This window comes from Lynx rufus, unplaced genomic scaffold (assembly GCF_022079265.1).
Source record: "Lynx rufus isolate CCGP_SWC_20201006 ecotype Redwood Valley unplaced genomic scaffold, mLynRuf1.p SCAF_4, whole genome shotgun sequence".
Lineage (NCBI taxonomy): Eukaryota > Metazoa > Chordata > Mammalia > Carnivora > Felidae > Lynx > Lynx rufus.
The window spans coordinates 72371654-72389454 of NW_025814856.1; the positions used below are offsets into that span (position 1 = coordinate 72371654).

Genomic DNA, 17801 nt, shown 5'->3' on the forward strand with positions numbered 1-17801 from the left:
ATCTCGCGGTTCCTGAGATCGAGCCCCACATGGGGCTCTGTGCTGATAGTGTGGAGCTTGCTTGGGATTCTCTCTCTCCCTCTCTCTCTCTCTGCAACTCCCCCACTCGTGCTTTTTCTCTCTCAAAATAAATGAATAAACATAAAAAGTGTAAATGCTTATTTAATAATTCATTTAAAAATACCAATAATCATTCCACTAAATGTGAAGGCAAATAATGTCTGTTTTAATGCTTTCCAAAAGAAACATACTTGTGAAAAGAGTGACATTGCTTTATGTTTTTTCAAATCCCTTTAATGTCTGGCTTAATGAAAAACAGCAGGATTCTCCTTTCTGTTTCTACGTTTAATCCATTGTGATATGTTGTTTTTGTTGAGGCATATGAAGAAAATTCAGCCTCACACAGATAAGCGGTTGGACAAGAGAGGAGTATTTTAGTAACTTTTGCAGATAACTGTGGATATTCTTCTTTGATACTATCCCTCAATTCAAGTGGTAGTTTCTTAAAGATTGGTTGAAGCGTGAAATCCAGAACCATGAGTGAACTTGGTTCCTATAGTCTGTAATAGTTTATTTTTTTTCAATATATGAAGTTTACTGTCAAATTGGTTTCCATAGAACACCCAGTGCTCATCCCAAAAGGTGCCCTCCTCAATACCCATCACCCACCGTCCCCTCCCTCCCACCCCCCATCAACCCTCAGTGTGTTCTCAGTTTTTAACAGTCTCTTATGCTTTGGCTCTCTCCCACTCTAACCTCTTTTTTTTTTTCCTTCCCCTCCCCCATGGGTTTCTGTTAAGTTTCTCAGGATCCACATATGAGTGAAAACATATGGTATCTGTCTTTCTCTGTATGGCTTATTTCACTTAGCATAACACTCTCCACTTCCACCCACGTTGCTACAAAAGGCCATATTTCATTCTTTCGCATTGCCACGTAGTACTCCATTGTGTATATAGACCACAATTTTTTTATCCATTCATCAGTTGATGGACATTTAGGCTCTTTCCATAATGTGGCTATTGTTGAGAGTGTTGCTATAAACATTGGGGTACAAGTGCCCCTATGCATCAGCACTCCTGTATCCCTTGGGTAAATTCCTAGCAGTGCTATTGCTGGGTCATAGGGTAGATCTATTTTTAATTTTTTGAGGAACCTCCACACTGTTTTCCAGACTGGGTGCACCAATTTGCATTCCCACCAACAGTGCAAGAGGGTTCCTGTTTGTCCACATCCTCTCCAGCATCTATAGTCTCTTGATTTGTTCATTTTGGCCAAAATGACTGGCGTGAGGTGATATCTGAGTGTGGTTTTGATTTGTATTTCCCTGATGAGGAGCGACGTTGAGCATCTTTTCATGTGCCTGTTGGCCATCCGGATGTCTTCTTTAGAGAAGTGTCTATTCATGTTTTCTGCCCATTTCTTCACTGGGTTATTTCCTATAGTCTGTAATAGTAAAGGACATAAAGTCTATCTTATGACTGGGTTGTATTTTGCATGCATGATTTTATTTAAGGTTTCAGTTCACTGGGAACCCTCTTGCACTGTTGGTGGGAATGCAAACTGGTGCAGCCACTCTGGAAAACAGTGTGGAGGTTCCTCAAAAAATTAAAAATAGATCTACCCTATGACCCAGCAATAGCACTGCTAGGAATTTACCCAAGGGATACAGGAGTGCTGATGCATAGGGGCACTTGTACCCCAATGTTTATAGCAACACTCTCAACAATAGCCACATTATGGAAAGAGCCTAAATGTCCATCAACTGATGAATGGATAAAGAAATTGTGGTTCATATACACAATGGAGTACTACGTGGCAATGCGAAAGAATGAAATATGGCCTTTTGTAGCAACGTGGGTGGAAGTGGAGAGTGTTATGCTAAGTGAAATAAGCCATACAGAGAAAGACAGATACCATATGGTTTCACTTTTATGTGGATCCTGAGAAACTTAACAGAAGACCATGAGGGAGGGGAAGGGGAAGAAAAAGTTACAGAGAGGGAAGGAGGCAAACCATAAGAGACTGTTAAAAACTGAGAATAAACTGAGGGTTGATGGGGGGTGGGAGGGGGGGGGTGGGTGATGGGCATGGAGGAGGGCACCTGTTGGATGAGCCCTGGGTGTTGTATGGAAACCAATTTGGCAATAATTTTCATATTTAAAGAAAATTTTAAACTCACTGCTAAAAATAAATTAAAAATAAATAAAAAAACACAAGTTGCTGAGAGGTATGTGGGAATTCTTCATACTATCTTTGCAATTTTTCTGTAAATCTACATTATGCAAAATACAAGTTTGATTTTAAATTCATTAATGAGTGTGCTTCCATTATGTCTTCTTGAGTTGGAATTATTGGGGGATGAATTAGTTTAAGCTGGTAGTTTTCTGTTATGAAGAAATTAACTTTATTTAGAAACTTGACCTCCAAACAGCAAAATCATTTGATCACAAAGGAATGCATGAGTCTGGGAGCAGTGTAAAAAATGAATTGAGAAACACTATAAATTAGTAAATATTACACCACTAATAAAATATAAATATTATGTTACTTATATCATATTAGCATGTGTCGTAATGCATTGCTCTCTTATTCTGTGTCAATATCTAAGCTAAATATGCTTTCACAATCACCCTGTGCCTCAGGCACTATGATTTTCTACCCTTTATACAGTGAGTCAGAAATTTCAGTAACTTCTTTGTCAGTGACAGAGCCAGAGGGAGAGACGGTCTCTCTGGATCTAGTGCCCCTGCTTTTATGTCCTTGGCTCTAGTGCTCTTACTGATGTCATTTCCAGAAATGGAATTCAGAGTCATTGAAGCCATTGCAGTGAACAGAGAAATGCTTTCATTGTTATTGGACTTCATCCCTAATTTTCCTGTTAGCTTTATCCGTGAGCCAGTTTGAAGGATGTGACTGTAGGTGTTCTGGTTGGGTGTTCGGAGGGTGGTTTAAAACTAAAGTGTCTTATATATTCACTGGGGGAGAAGTCAAAGCATCCAAAAGGAGAAGTCCAGAAATCTAAAGCCGTTCTTAGAGAGAAAAGGGGGAGTCAAGATACCTCCCCTACTGGAAGGGAAATTAAATGAATGGATTTAATACAGTTAGCGTTTACTTTTGCTTACACAATGCCTTAAAAATTTTGGACGTATTTTAGAGATTTTCAAAACATATTCAAAAGTAGAAAGAATAAACACATAAACACACAAACCATAATCGACTAGGTTAAACAATCACCGGTATTTTAACAATCTTGTTTTATCTTCCACCCACATGCTTTTTTGGAAGGATAATTTGGGGTGTTAAAGCAAATCTCATATTTCATATCATTTTGACCATAAATGTTTTGTGTCATTTAAGGTTTTTAAAAAGATAACCATATTACAATGATTCACTTAACAAACCGAACAATTCTTCTTCTAATCATCTAATGCTCAGTTTGGGTTTACATTCCCCTGATTGTCTGAAAAATAACATCATATGGTTAGTTTATTTAAATCTGGATCCAAATAACTTCCATGTACTGCAGTTGGCTGATGAGTCCTTAAGCTTATCTTCATCTCTAACAGTCTGCAGTCTCCCCATTTTCTTTCTATGCAATGTGCTTGTTAAAATAAACAGGTCATTTCTCCTGTTGCCATTCCTATATTCTAGATTCGGTTCGTTGCTTCTGTGTGGTGTCATTTAGCATGTTCCTCTACTCCCTGTATTTCCTTTAAGCTGATAAGTTGATGAAGAGGTTCGATTGGATGCCAGTTCAATTTTTTGCCTAAGAATACATCCTAGGTGTCCTATTGTAAGTGACATTAGATGACAGGGCTGGATCTTGGGTTCCAGGTGGCCAGCATGATCCAACCATTACAGAGTTCCCTACCCACCTTCACCTAAGGGTTTTAGCATGTAGTTTTTAATGGTCGCCAAAGGGCAATTTCTCATGAGGGGCTGAAAAATGATTACCTAATTCTACCAATACTTCTTCTTTTACCAGCTGATATTCTACTAAAATGTCTCTCTGAAACGTAATGTCCACCCTCAAAAAAAGATTGGTAGTTAATCCTTTATTTACCAGTTATTCAGAATAATGAGTGGTGCTCTAGAAACTTCCAAAGTGACTTTGTTAATATCATTTGAAATCACATAGTTTCACCTACTTAACATGGTTCAAGCCATTAATGACATCTGTAAACAGCATAGTTAGATTTTCTCTTATTTCTCCGTAAATTCATCAAAGAGCTTTTGCCTTTTAGTGGGTAATACAGACCATGTATATTGAGTGACCCAGTTGATAAGTGTTGTCTTTTTTTCTCTCTCTCTTTGAATTTTGGTTTCCTTTTTCAGTATTTTTCTATATGGATATTTTGTTTGCATTTATGTATTCAGTGTTTTGAGGGTGTACTTGACAGACAACTATTGGGATATCTTCTCAGGCCATGATTACTGACCTGAGAATGCTCCTACTTCCAGATGGGTAAGCCCTTGGCCGCCATACTTGTACAATACGATCGTACAGCACCGACCCTAGTTGAGGGAATTAAGGGTAGAAATCAAAGTCTGGGCTGATCAAAATCTCTCTCCCCGGGACTTGGAATTTGCACCTTATTTGTACTGTCAGTTTGGGGTTCTTTCTAGATGTAAGAAAACCTATAAGCCAGAGCTATTTGAATCTTTGCACCATTCCCAGTGGAAATTGGAGAGAAGAAAAGACGAAGCAGAGATTCAAGTATATTTGAAAGTATCTTAGAAGGTAGAAAGGGGGCAAGGGACAAACAGAGGGCAAGGGAGTGGGGAGAGGGAGAGGCTTGCCTGAGCTCCTAGGTTACCTATGGCTCTTTGGCCCCTGAATGTAATCCTCCATGGCCCTTCTGCACCTCCTACCCAAGATCTTATGAGATGTCTCAGCTGTATTTCAGTGGCACCATCTTGGTGTTGGCTTCTGGCCATGCTACACGTTGAAATCGGCTCTTGTCTCTCAGAGATGACACATGGCAACTTCCATGAGTACTCTTCAGGGCTGCAGGTCACTGATGTGGCGATGGCCTACCGCTCCTGCTCTTGGGCTCTAGGCTCTCCACTGCCCATACCCACTCAACCTTCTCTTTTGAAGTCCCGTCACTCTCCAGAGATGGGGTCAGCCCTTTAAACAGGCACCAGCTTGGCTCTTTCCCTTGCAGGGTTGGCCTGCATCTAGTTACAAGAAACTTGTGCTTTTGGTAGATATGGCTCAGTTATTTCCCAACCACAGCCCTCGACTGTCCTATGCTGCTGGAGGCAGCCCTGCATTCTCCCCAGAGGGGTTTCTTGCAGCTTCTCTCACGAGGCATGAGGTTAAGGGAAGCACCTCTCTCCATGGAGGGACCAGAAATCACAGCATCCTTAAGGGAATCTCTGTACAGAAATCTACTCTGGAATTTCCAACCTCAAACTTATACAAACATCAGAACGACGTTGAGCTAAGCGTCACAAAATTAGTCATTGGCCACCTCCCTTCCCTAAGGTTATGCTTAGATGATCAGCCCTTTGCTTTGGAATGTAGGGGGAAGAAGGCAACACCTGCCCAGGGGCTGCAGATTAAATGAGCAAATGTTCACTTCCACAAGTGTCATATTCACATATGTGTAGTATTTTCTAAGTGTCTTCTGCTCACTTTGAACTAAGGGTCATTATTTATCCAAAATATACTTAGTGAATAGGTTCAGTTGGAAATCTCCCAAAACTCGTAATAATCTGGTATTTAAAGATGGATTCATTCTTTGATTTTCTTTTTCCTCTCACTGACCTGACATTTCTTTAAGGTTGAAACGAATAATGTTTAATACCAACACCTTCTATTTGATTGGTCTTTGCATGGTTTCAGATGGACGATTTCATTTTATCTTTAGACCAATCCCTTAGGGTTAACCTCCTTACACAGGGTAAAAGACATTGAAAAAAAAAAAAAAAGACATTGATCTATCAGACAGACCCATATGCTCCTTGTTTTATGGTGCTGTTGCTGCTGAAATAAATACACAGATACAGTAACAACAACAATGACATGGAGACCCTTGCCTGAAAAAGATATTTACATTTTTTTTAATCTTCATTTATTTTTGAGAGAAAGACAGACAGAGCTCAAGCAAGGGAGGGGGAGAGAGAGAGGGAGACACAGAATCCAAAGCAGGCAGCACAGAGCCCTACGTGGGACTTGAACTCGTGGACTGCGAGATGGTGACATGAGCTAAAGTCAGACACTTAACCAACTGAGCCACCCAGGTGCCCCTGAGACAGATATTTTAATTACTAGTCACATTTGTATCTGAGCCCAAGTGCTGTGGGTGATGGCAGTCAACAGTGAGGCCGGGAGCTGAATGGATTAAATGACCCTCTTTGTGGCAATGGCTCAGGCTTTCTGGTGAGGTTGGAGTGGGAGTGGGAAGCATTTAAGAATTTTCTTTCTTGAGACCCCAAAACAAAAGCATCTCTATGTTGTTGTTTTTTTTTAATGTTTATTTATTTTTGAGAGAACTGAGCAGGGGAGGGGCGGGGGGGGGTGGTGGGGAGACAAAGGATTCTAAGTGGGCTCTGCGCTCATTGAGCCCAAGGTGGGGGGGGGTGGAATTCATGAACCCTAGATCATGACCTGAGCTGAAGTCAGATCCTCAACACACTGAGCCACCCAGGTGCCCCCAAAGCATCTCTATGTTGTAAAGATATCTGATCCCCAGTGCTCTGTAGGCTTGTGAAGTTTTCAAGACCAGACTCAGCTCGAAGCTATGTAAAGAAAATGCAAAATATCAACACGTTGATTTCCCTGCATTTCACACCTGTGCTTCTCCCTACACACCCTCTCCCCCCACCACTTGCTTAAGCAGCAGATTCCCAGCCAGATCCAACTTTGGCCCCACAGAAATGAACATGCTTACAACACCAAATGAGTCAGTTCCTGCTGTAGTTTCCCACCCAAACCCTGTTTTGAGTTAATATTAATCAATGTATTGAAATTGAAATCATCTCTTCTTTGTTTTCTCCCTTGTTCTAAATTACCACCGCAATCTCAAGGCATGGTAAATACATAAACAGTTTATTATGGAATAGATTCCCATCCCTTTTTGCTATACTTTTTCTATTTGCAACTTTCCAGTGCCTCTCCGTTTGGAGAGAGAATTATCTGCCCATTCCCACCCCCATCCAGCTCCTTCCAGCAAACTGATGAAGCTCTAACTTATTCTTTGGTTGGTTGTATAACATTCTGTTTTAGTGGCATTCCAAAGTTTATTCAGCCCTTCCCTTTATTAGTTCATACTATTTGCAAGATTTTTGTCATTATAAACAGATCTGTAATCAGCATGTTTGTCTCCTATTGTTTTCAATACTTATGCTTACATTTCTATGGGATATATTTCCAGCAGTCAAATCTGAATCAAGAGTATGTCTATTTTCAACTTTAAGTGATTTCAATAAATTGCTTTTTTAAAAATGTGCTGAAACAATGTACATTTGCAGCTGTACATGTTATCACTTATTGATTGTTATCAATCTGATGGTTATAAATGATATCTGGTTGTTACCTACCTTTGTCATTTCTCTGACTGTGAGGGAGGTGGAGAATATTTTCATGTCTATTGGATGTATTATTTGGGTTTTGGTCTTCTATGAAGTGTCTATTCATAGTGATTGTCTATTTTTAAACTGAATCATTTTTTTTCCTGTCCCCACTAATTTGTAATAGCATTTTAATTATATTCAAAATCCTTAAGTATATTTAAAGCCTATCCATGACCCATTGTAATCTGGCGAGCCAGCTATTTTTATAAAAATTTTGATTATTTCAAATTTGGTAGGGTAAGTTTTTCCTCTCCCATTTCATCTTTTTAAAAAGAAAGATATAGGAAATTCTATTGTGTTAATTCAGATGAATTTTAAAATAACATTTTAGAACGGTATCACTCAGATCATTTACACTAATATACAGATCATCAACATCTTTTGATTTTAGGGAAAAGGCTAATTTATTTAGACAAGTCTGTATTCAAGCCTCATGTTCTTATTTAGTTTTCTTTATACCTCTCACTAGAGCTATTTTTACATATTTTATATTTATTGTTTAGTGACTCAAATCCACCCGTTTTTAAAAGTTTGCTTAATTATGCTTTACATTTCAGAGAAATTTTAAAGAAAATGTTATACATGATTCTGTGCCATGAGGCTTGGAAGGAAACATGACTCAAGAGTTTGGAAAGATGTCAAAAATTTAATCCTTTGAAAACGTAATAAATGATTTCAATGAGGCATCTGTTAGAACAGGGCAACTGACAAGCAGCTTCCAGTGTATTCTCCCTTGATGTCTCCCCAAAACATCCAGAAAGACACAGGAAAGGTTAAAAACAAAATGAAACTGAAAACTGACATGGGCAGTTGACCTAATGTTAGATCCTGAGAGCAACTGACACCAATTATATGGCAGACGACACAGGATTGAAAAAAAAAAAAAAAGACAAGGCTTATCTTATGGAATATCTTGGTTTTACTGAAGGAAACCAAACCACCTAAGCAAAGAGAGGGGGCTTTTTGTATCTTCTTCACCAAGTATCCCAGGAAGCAAAGCCTCAGGGCTTTGTCTGAAAAAGAAAATGGTATCATCATTCTTCCACCTCCAAGATGTTGATTTGGGAGTTGACCAGCATTCTGTCTCCTCTACTGTTTCTTTCTCCATCTCTCTTGTCTTTATTTATTTACTTATTTGAAGACGTAGGGAAAGATTCAACCAAACCACAGGCAACCATTCCTTGCTAACGCTCAGGTACCACTTTGTGAAGGAAGCCAAAGGCCACTATCACTGCCACTTTGTCTCTTACAGTCATCTTTCCGCATTGCAGCAGAGATCGCCCTCCATGTGTTGTCGGACAGTGGATGTGGAGGGGTGAGTTCGTGGCACACTCACCTGGCTGTCCTCTCTTGTTTTACTCCTTTATGTATCCACGCCCCTTTCCTTCCCCGCAGCCATTCTTACTCTCTAGGCATCCTTTTTCTAAAGTACAAATCCTTAAATTTTAGATAAAATATATCGCATTTTCCCTATTGTTTAGTCTTCTGGCATTCTAAGAAGGCCTAGTCCAGACATCTTGAGTGAACTGCTATCAAACACTGCAGAAGCTGTGAAAAATGAAACAACTATTCACAAGGGTTGGACAACAACCATCACAGGACTATAATCCTCGAGAAATGAGAGCACATGAGATGAGCTTCACCCAAACTCAGCTTTCTCTTCCAGTACATTTTCCAAACCATGGCACAGGAAAATGGAGCCCAAGCAGCTCATAAAATTCAACATTGATTATCATAAAACTCTCAGCAAACTAGGAACAGACAATAACTCTCTAGGGGTGCCTGGGTGGCTCAATGGGTTAAGCTTCTGACTCTTGATTTCTGCTCAGGTCGTGATCTCACAGTTCCTTTGATCAAGCCCTGCATCAGGGTCTGTGCTGACAGTGTGGAGCCTGCTTGCGGTTCTCTGTCTCCCTCTCTCTCTCTGCCCTTCCCCTCACTTTTAAAAACTAGATAGATAAACGTTAAAAAAGTAATTTCCTAATTTTGATACAGAAAATATATAAAAGTTAAAGATAATGATATAGTCAATGGTGAAAGATTGAACACTTTCTCCTTGATTTCAGGAATGGAACAAGGATGTCCAATATAACCTCCCACATTCAACATTGTATTAGAAATTCTACTCCGTTCAATAAATAAAGAAAAAACAAAATATATAAAAATTGGGAAGTACTACAACAGCCTTTGGTCTTGGATAACATGACTGCATAGAAAACCCAAAGTAGTCACAAACTGACTATTACAATCAATAAGCGAATTTAACAGAATTTCTGAATTTATTCAGAAATTTTCAGAATTTATTCAGAATTTCTGAATCCAAGATCAGCAGAAAACGATATTAATTCTATATGTTATAAACAATAGTAACAAGCAATTAGAAAATAAATGGCATGTCTAAGAGTACGAAAAATATAAAATATCCAGAAACAAATTTACTGAAAGGTATGTAAGACCTCTACACTGATCACTACAGACCAGTGTTGAAAAGGTAAAGAAAACCTAAACAAATGGTGTAATAGCTATTTCTCTGTCCAGTATTACCACACATTTTTACTTAAAACATTTCTTCTTTCAGTTTCTGTGGATCAGAAGTTCAGACACACTTAGCTAGGTTCTCTAGCTCCAGATCTCACCACGTTGCAGTCAAGGTTCTGATGGACAGGATGCTCACCCGGAGATTTTGACTGGAGAAGAATCTACTCCCAGACTAACTCATTTTGTTGGCAGAATTCATTTCCTTGTGGCTGTAGAAGTGTGAGCTTCTTTGTTGGCCGTCTGCTAGATGCTCAGTTCCTAGAAGCTGCCTGCAGGTCCTTGCCATGTGGCCCCTTTGCAGGAAGTTTAGAAGGTGGTAGTTTGCTTCTTCAAGTGCAGCAGGAGAACAATAGTAAATTTGATAGCAAGGTGGACTCTTGTATAACATAATGTAATCACAGCAGTGACATCCCGTCACTAGTGTCATATTCTCTTGGTTAGAAGCAAATTCTAGGTCCCAAGCCACACTCAAAACAAGGAGATTATAGAGAAGAATAGGGGCGCCTGGGTGGCGCAGTCGGTTAAGCGTCCGACTTCAGCCAGGTCACGATCTCGCAGTCCTGAGTTCGAGCCCCGCATCAGGCTCTGGGCTGATGGCTCAGAGCCTGGAGCCTGTTTCCGATTCTGTGTCTCCCTCTCTATCTGCCCCTCCCCTGTTCATGCTCTGTCTCTCTCTGTCCCAAAAAAAATAAATAAACGTTGAAAAAAAAAAGAAAAGAAAAGAATAAAGCCCAGGATGTGGGATCATGAGAATCACGATGGTGATATATTATGTCCATGGATTGAAAGACTCAATAGTGTTAATATAGGCAATTGTGCCAAAATTGACCTATACATTCAGATCATAACAATCAAAATCCCAGCAGAAAGTTTTTCTTGTACGTTGACAGATTTCTGATCTTAAAATTCTTTTTTTTTAATTTTTTATGTTTATTTTATTTTTGAGAGAGAGAAACAGAATGCGAGTGGGAGAGGGCCAGAGAGAGAGAGAGAGATTGAGAGAGAGAGAGAGAGTTTGAGAGAGACAGGATCCGAAGCAGGCTCCAGGCTCTGAACTGTCAGCACAGAGCCCAGTGTGGGGCTTGAACTCACAGACTGCAAGATCATGACCTGAGCTGAAGTTGGCGCTCAACTGACTGAGCCCCCCAAGCACCCCTAAAATTCTAAAATAATAGAGAAATGCAGTTTCTAGCAGAGTCAAGGCAATCTTGAAGGAAAAATGTTAGGAGATTTTCACTACCAGATTGCAGGATTTACTGTAAACCTACAGTAATTTAGATAAAATGATATTAGCACAAAGATAGACAAATATGCCAATGGAACAGAATAAACTAGTCCAGAAATAGACTCACACATACACTATCATTTGGTTTATAATAAAGGCACCACCACAATTCTCTAGGAAAAGGACTCTGTTCTCAAAAATTAGTGCTGGAGAAACTGTAGGTCCACATAAAGAAGAAAATGATCCTGTTCTTTCAATGGTGCTTCAGAGGCAGTAGGCTGCTTTAGGATGAAGCTGAAATCTCTTTCCCAGCTGCTGGCTGCCAGAAACTCATTGAAATGGACAATAAATGCAAACTTTTCACCTTTTATGGGAAGTGTATGGCCCCAGAAGTTGCTGCCGATGCTATGGGTAAAGAGTGGAAAGGTTACATGGCCTCAATCAGTGGTGGCAATGACAAACAAGGCTTCCTCATGAAGCAGGGGGTTTTGACCATGGGAGTGTCTGCCTGCTGCTGAGTAAGGGACATTCCTGCTACCGACCAAGGAGGACTGGAGAAAGAAAGCGTAAATCTGTTCGGAGTTGCATTTTGCATGCCAATCTCAGTGTTCTCAACTTGGTCATTGTAAAAAAAAAAAAAAAAAAAGAAGAGAAGGAAATTCCTGGACTCATTGATACTACTGTGTCTCATCACCTGGGACCCAAAAGAGCTAGGAGAATCTGTGCAAACTTTTTGATCTCTCTAGAGAAGATGATGTCCAGCAGTATGTTGTGAGAAAGCCCCTAAACAAAGATGGTAAGAAACCTAGAACCAAAGTCCCCAAGATTCAACATCTGGTTACTGCACGTGTCCTGCAACACAAACATTGGGGTGTGGCTCTGAAGAAACAGTGTACTAACGAAAATAAGGAAGAGGCTTCAGAATATGCTAAAGTTTTGGCCAAGAGAATGAAAGAGGTCAAAATAACATGCAAGGAAAAGATTGCCGGGAGACAGAGGCTGTCCTCTCTGAAAGCTTCTGCCTTTAAGTCTGAGTCCAGTCAAAAATGAGATTTTCTAAGAGTAACAGATAAATAAGATCAGACATAAAAAAAAGAAAGACAATGATCCTTAATTCCCTACCTCACACCATACTAAAAACTTAATTCGTGGTGGCTCGTAGATTGAGATCTTCTCAAAGAAAATATAGAATAGTATCTTCATGACTTTGGGAGTAACAAAGATATCATAAACAGAATCCCACAAAAACTAAACATAAAAAAAAAGACAATCAGTCTGACTTTAGTGTAATCATGAACTTTTGTTTATTAAAAGATGTCATTAAGAATGTGAATAAGCAGGTGAAAAACTGAGACATATCCCTTAAGATCAGGAACAGAACAAAGATGTCACTCTCAAAACTTTTATTCAACACAGTACTGGAAGTCCTAGTCACGACAATCAGGAAAGCACATAGAATTCCATTCAGCAGAAGCATACACAATGAAAGAAAAAGAAAAAAAAAAACTTGATCCTATCCCAAAATTGTGGCTACTGATGGTAAGTTTAAGTAAAGTGCTAATTCATGGTATGAAAGGAAAACTCTTTTTTTCCCCTAGATCATGAAGATATTTTCTTTTTTTTTTCTTTTTTCTTTTTTTAGAACACATGTAATTTTTTTTTAATTTTTTTAACGTTTATTTATTTTTGAGACAGAGAGAGACAGAGCATGAATGGGGGAGGGGCAGAGAGAGAGGGAGACACAGAATCGGAAGCAGGCTCCAGGCTCTGAGCCATCAGCCCAGAGCCCGACGCAGGGCTCGAACTCACGGACTGTGAGATCGTGACCTGAGCTGAAGTCGCAGGCTTAACCGACTGAGCCACCCAGGCGCCCCGAAGATATTTTCTTATAACAACTTCTATTAACAGTTTAGCTTTATCTTTTACCTATAGGTCTGTCACCTATCTGGAGCCTACATGTGCATACCATTTTAGGTAAGGATCCAGTTTTATTTTTCTTGGGCTACTGACCCCCTTCCTTGCTCCTTGAAATAATTTTCATCTTCATTATGCATTAATTTACATTTATGCATGGATCTAAATTCCCAGTTCTATTCTATTTGTTTTCAGGTCAATCTTATACTGTTGCCATTACTGTGGCCTGGTGGTAGGCATTCATTGAAAGGAGAGCAAATTCCCTTTCTCAAAGATAACTTAGTTATTCATAGACCTTATCCTTCAACAGACATTTAGAACAAATCAGGTTCGTTATAAAACTGCCAAACCAGAATTTTGACCAGGATTGAATTGAATCGTGTTATTTCAACTCCTACATTTTTTATATTTTACATTTCATCTGGTTCTTTTTGATGACTTTTTCCTGATTCAGATTAATATCCCCCTTCCCAGATGCCCTGGAGGTATTGTTATGCTTCCTTTCAATTCACTGTTCATCTGATCTAAAGATTCTTCTTTTTGCAGTATGTTTTCTTTGTAGTCATTGATATTTTTTTAAATAGTTATGTTCTTCTCTCATGTGTCCTTTTGGCCTGCGACTTTAAGTCTCCCTGGGAATAGCAGCTACCTTATCCTGTAACGTGCATACAGGAAAGGTCAAAACACACACTCCAGTTCTCATCCTACTAAACAGTTTAGGGGAGGTAAGGGGAGGAACCTAAGAGCTCCACTGTTCATCTCTTCGCTGCTACTCCACCAGTCAACTCTTGGACCGCAAAGCCATCTACAAATTCATCCAAAGAAACAGAAATCCACCAGCTCTAGGATTTGGGAGGGGAATGGGGAGGGCCGGATGTCAAAGGCCTGGACTCGTTGCCTCATCTAGTTGCCTCATCTCTGCAGAGCTTTTATGAAGTTGATACTTCCCTACCCATGTGGGATACCTTACAGAGATAGGACTTGCCAATTTCCTCCAGTTGAATGGGACAGGCCGCAGAAGAACATAAAATGCTCTTGATGTCCTATATCTTGATTGAAATGTGGTTCACATGGGATATGTATATTTGTCAAAATTGTTGACCTGTATACATGAGATCTGTACATCCCACTGTGTAAACAGAATACCTGGGAATGACAGGACATCCATTACCATCATCTTTTATTATACTGTTATTGAACATTGATCTGGAAATACTAGTATTAAAATAAGTTGTAAATGAAATCGGGATTATAAATATTAGAAGGAAAGAAGTAATATTGTATTTGTTAGCTCTTACCATATTTCCTCTGGAATCCCCAAAAACTTATTGAAAAAAAATATTAGAACTACAGAGAGTTTAGTAAGATTGCCAGTTAATCAATAAACCCACGTTGATCTATAACTGGGGTCACAGTTCAAATGCATACAGCGTTTTCACCTAATGAAAATGGATGAAAGAAAATAAATTGTGAGGAAGGCAGTACAAATTTTTTATTGTATTGAATTTTGGTTTTAACAAGCAATGTAAACATTTGTTATACTAAAGATTACATTTTAAATTTCAAGTAGAAAAAATATAAATTGAGCGATCAGAACAACTTTATTTTACAGATTTTTCTCACTTGGGGATGCTGATTTCAGCCTGACAAATAGGACACATTTTGTAGTAAGATAGCAATACCAAATTTTATGTTTCCATTGTAATGTGCAGAACAGGATTCAACCTTTGAAGCCTTTAACTGAGAGTAATATTTCTTTTCGTACGGTTTCATATTTCATAAGAGAAAACAGCTGCTCACAAATTTAGGAAATTCCTAACCTAACATAATCTTTGTCTGATGATTTTTCTATTGAGTGCAGTCACACCCCGGATATCCACACAATTCTCATGGAATGATGTAAACATGTGTCACTGTACGTTCTGAGCTCAGAAACTTCCATGTGTAGCTCTTCATTCAGCCTTCTTCTGATAAAGATGAAGTGAGCATTATTGGTTACTTCTCTCAAAAGGAGAGGCTGGCATACAGTAGGCTGTGTAGACTATATGGTTCACAGGTTAAGAGCACTGATTCTGCAGCCAGACTGTGTGAATCCTATCCTGGCTCTAACACTCAGGAACTATGTCCTGGGGCTAATTTTTCAAACTTTTTGGGCCTCAGTGCATCATCAATAAAGGGATAACAATTATAGCACCTGTATCAGAGGGAAGATTATATTATCAAATACATGCAAGGCTCTTAGAACAATGCCCAGTGCATGACAAGCACATTGTATTACTTATTATTACGAACTGTTTTTGAATTTAGCCTTTAATGCCACTATTAGGGAATGCAGTTCATGCTGACATGTTTTCATTTTTGGAAGCTGATTGCAGTGAAAGAAAGTGAGCCGAGGCTGATTTCCATCGTATCTGACGGTGTTAAATCATAACAGAGTATCTGTCTATAGGCTCTCTTATAGAATATTTTCAGAGTAGGTAGGAATGTTTGGCAAAGCGGAGGCCAAGTCTTTGTTTCTTCAGTGTGAGGTGAGGTGGGGTATTTTCCTTGAATGATCTAACAAGTCAGTTCATTTCTAATCCACATCTACCCTCTGTGAAGAGCATACTCATGTGCATCCAAGTCATTGACAAGGGCATTGAAACTTTGTCTCAAGATCCAACGACTTGAGCATATCCAGGCCATGGTATTAATTAACCCACATTCATGCTATATTCTGTCTCTAATTCTTTTTTTTTTTTTTTTAATTTTTTTTTCAACGTTTATTTATTTTTGGGACAGAGAGAGACAGAGCATGAACGGGGAAGGGGCAGAGAGAGAGGGAGACACAGAATTGGAAACAGGCTCCAGGCTCTGAGCCATCAGCCCAGAGCCCGACGCGGGGCTCGAACTCACGGACCGCGAGATCGTGACCTGGCTGAAGTCGGACGCTTAACCGACTGCGCCACCCAGGCGCCCCCTGTCTCTAATTCTTTAACTCAAAGTGAGTATTTACTTCATTTGAGGCAGCAAGTAAATGAAAAGTTAGTACCTTAGATGTAGATTTCCCGACAAATAAGGTGGTAACCCTTAGCATGGAAGGAACATCATCTGTAGTTAGATTTTCCAATTTTGACAGATTGTATTAAAATTCTTAACATAACTCAACACACAAAAATAAGTTATTCCTTGATTTTGCATTTTCATGAACACTGTGTCCAAATTTTCTTTTGGTGTGTAAGATTTCTCATTGCCGCCATAAGTTAACATAACTTACAAGGCAGTGTTATTATTTTTGTCTTCATATCAGCTATGATACAAAATGCCATGAGTGACTTAAAATTTCATGGCAGTCTTTCTATAACTTCTTAGCCATATTTCAATATGCTGAAGGCATTCAGGAAAAATGTAAGCTTCTATAACAAAATACAGTGGCATAAAGAAAGGAGAAATGTATTTCACTCGCATCGAATAGTTTCAAAGTGTGTGGAGCCCTGGTTGGCTGGGCTACCCTGCTTCATGCATCATTTGTAGGTTCCATCTTGTTCCAGCCTTTCTTGAGGTGTTTGTCTTGTCCACATGATTGAAATGTGGTTCTGAGGACCCACTGTCAGGAAGAGAAAGTACTGAAGAATATGATAAGCATTTTCCTCAACAAATGACACAGAAAGAATATCCCTTTTGCTCATGTTCCATACACTGACACATTACACAGGTGTTAACTTAATCACATGGCCACCGTTGCCACAAAGGAGGCTGGGAAACGTAGTCTCTAGCACGGCGTCCATATAGAATTTGGCAGAAAACTACCAGCCTCCACCAGACAGAGCAACTGCTATTTCCCATTAAATTAATATTTGTAAATGTTTGTGAGAATCACGCAATTTTTGCTGCACTGAATATTCATATAAATTTATTATCTAGAAAATATTCTGACACCTAGGCGATTTTTTCCATTTAACGTAGGTCTTTATGTTACTGCAGCATGACTATTTTATTCAAGTTCAGAAATTAAAATTCAGGTCCTTTTATTTCAATTTATTCAGATTTAAATCACTTACTTTTTCCATGTATAGGAATATACACGTATTTCTATACATACAATCTATGTGTGTGTGTGTGTGTATATATATATATACTATTATACACACACGTATATACATACATACACATTTAACGAGCTCTGGCTTGTTATAAAATGACATCTTAATAAAATTTGCATTTCACACTTGAAATGACATGCTTCTCTTTCATAATTAGTCTCTCTTGTTTTTTTTCAAACATCTATTCTCTTAGTCTCTTAGTCTTTTATTCTCCCAGATTTTGATAGAAACATAGATAGGAGAAATAGTTTATTTTTCATAACTTTAGATACGGAAAACAGTATTGTAAGTATCATTATAAGTGGTAACTGGCATTCAACCTCCATGTGCAAGAAGCCAGGGTGGGGGAACAGGCCTGTGCTCCCCGGGAGCCCTGTGCTCCATCCACGTGCACAGCCCCTGCATCAGAAACAGGCTCAGGGCTCCAAGATCAAGATCGTCCGCCTTATAAAAGAATC

At 39.1% G+C, this 17801-nt stretch overlaps 1 pseudogene; it reads left to right on the forward strand.

Moving 5' to 3' along the window:
• The window catches only part of LOC124523390 (40S ribosomal protein S6-like), a 28242-nt pseudogene extending 15845 nt beyond the window's left edge, over positions 1-12397 (forward strand).
• Positions 12398-17801: the final 5404 nt, after the last annotated feature.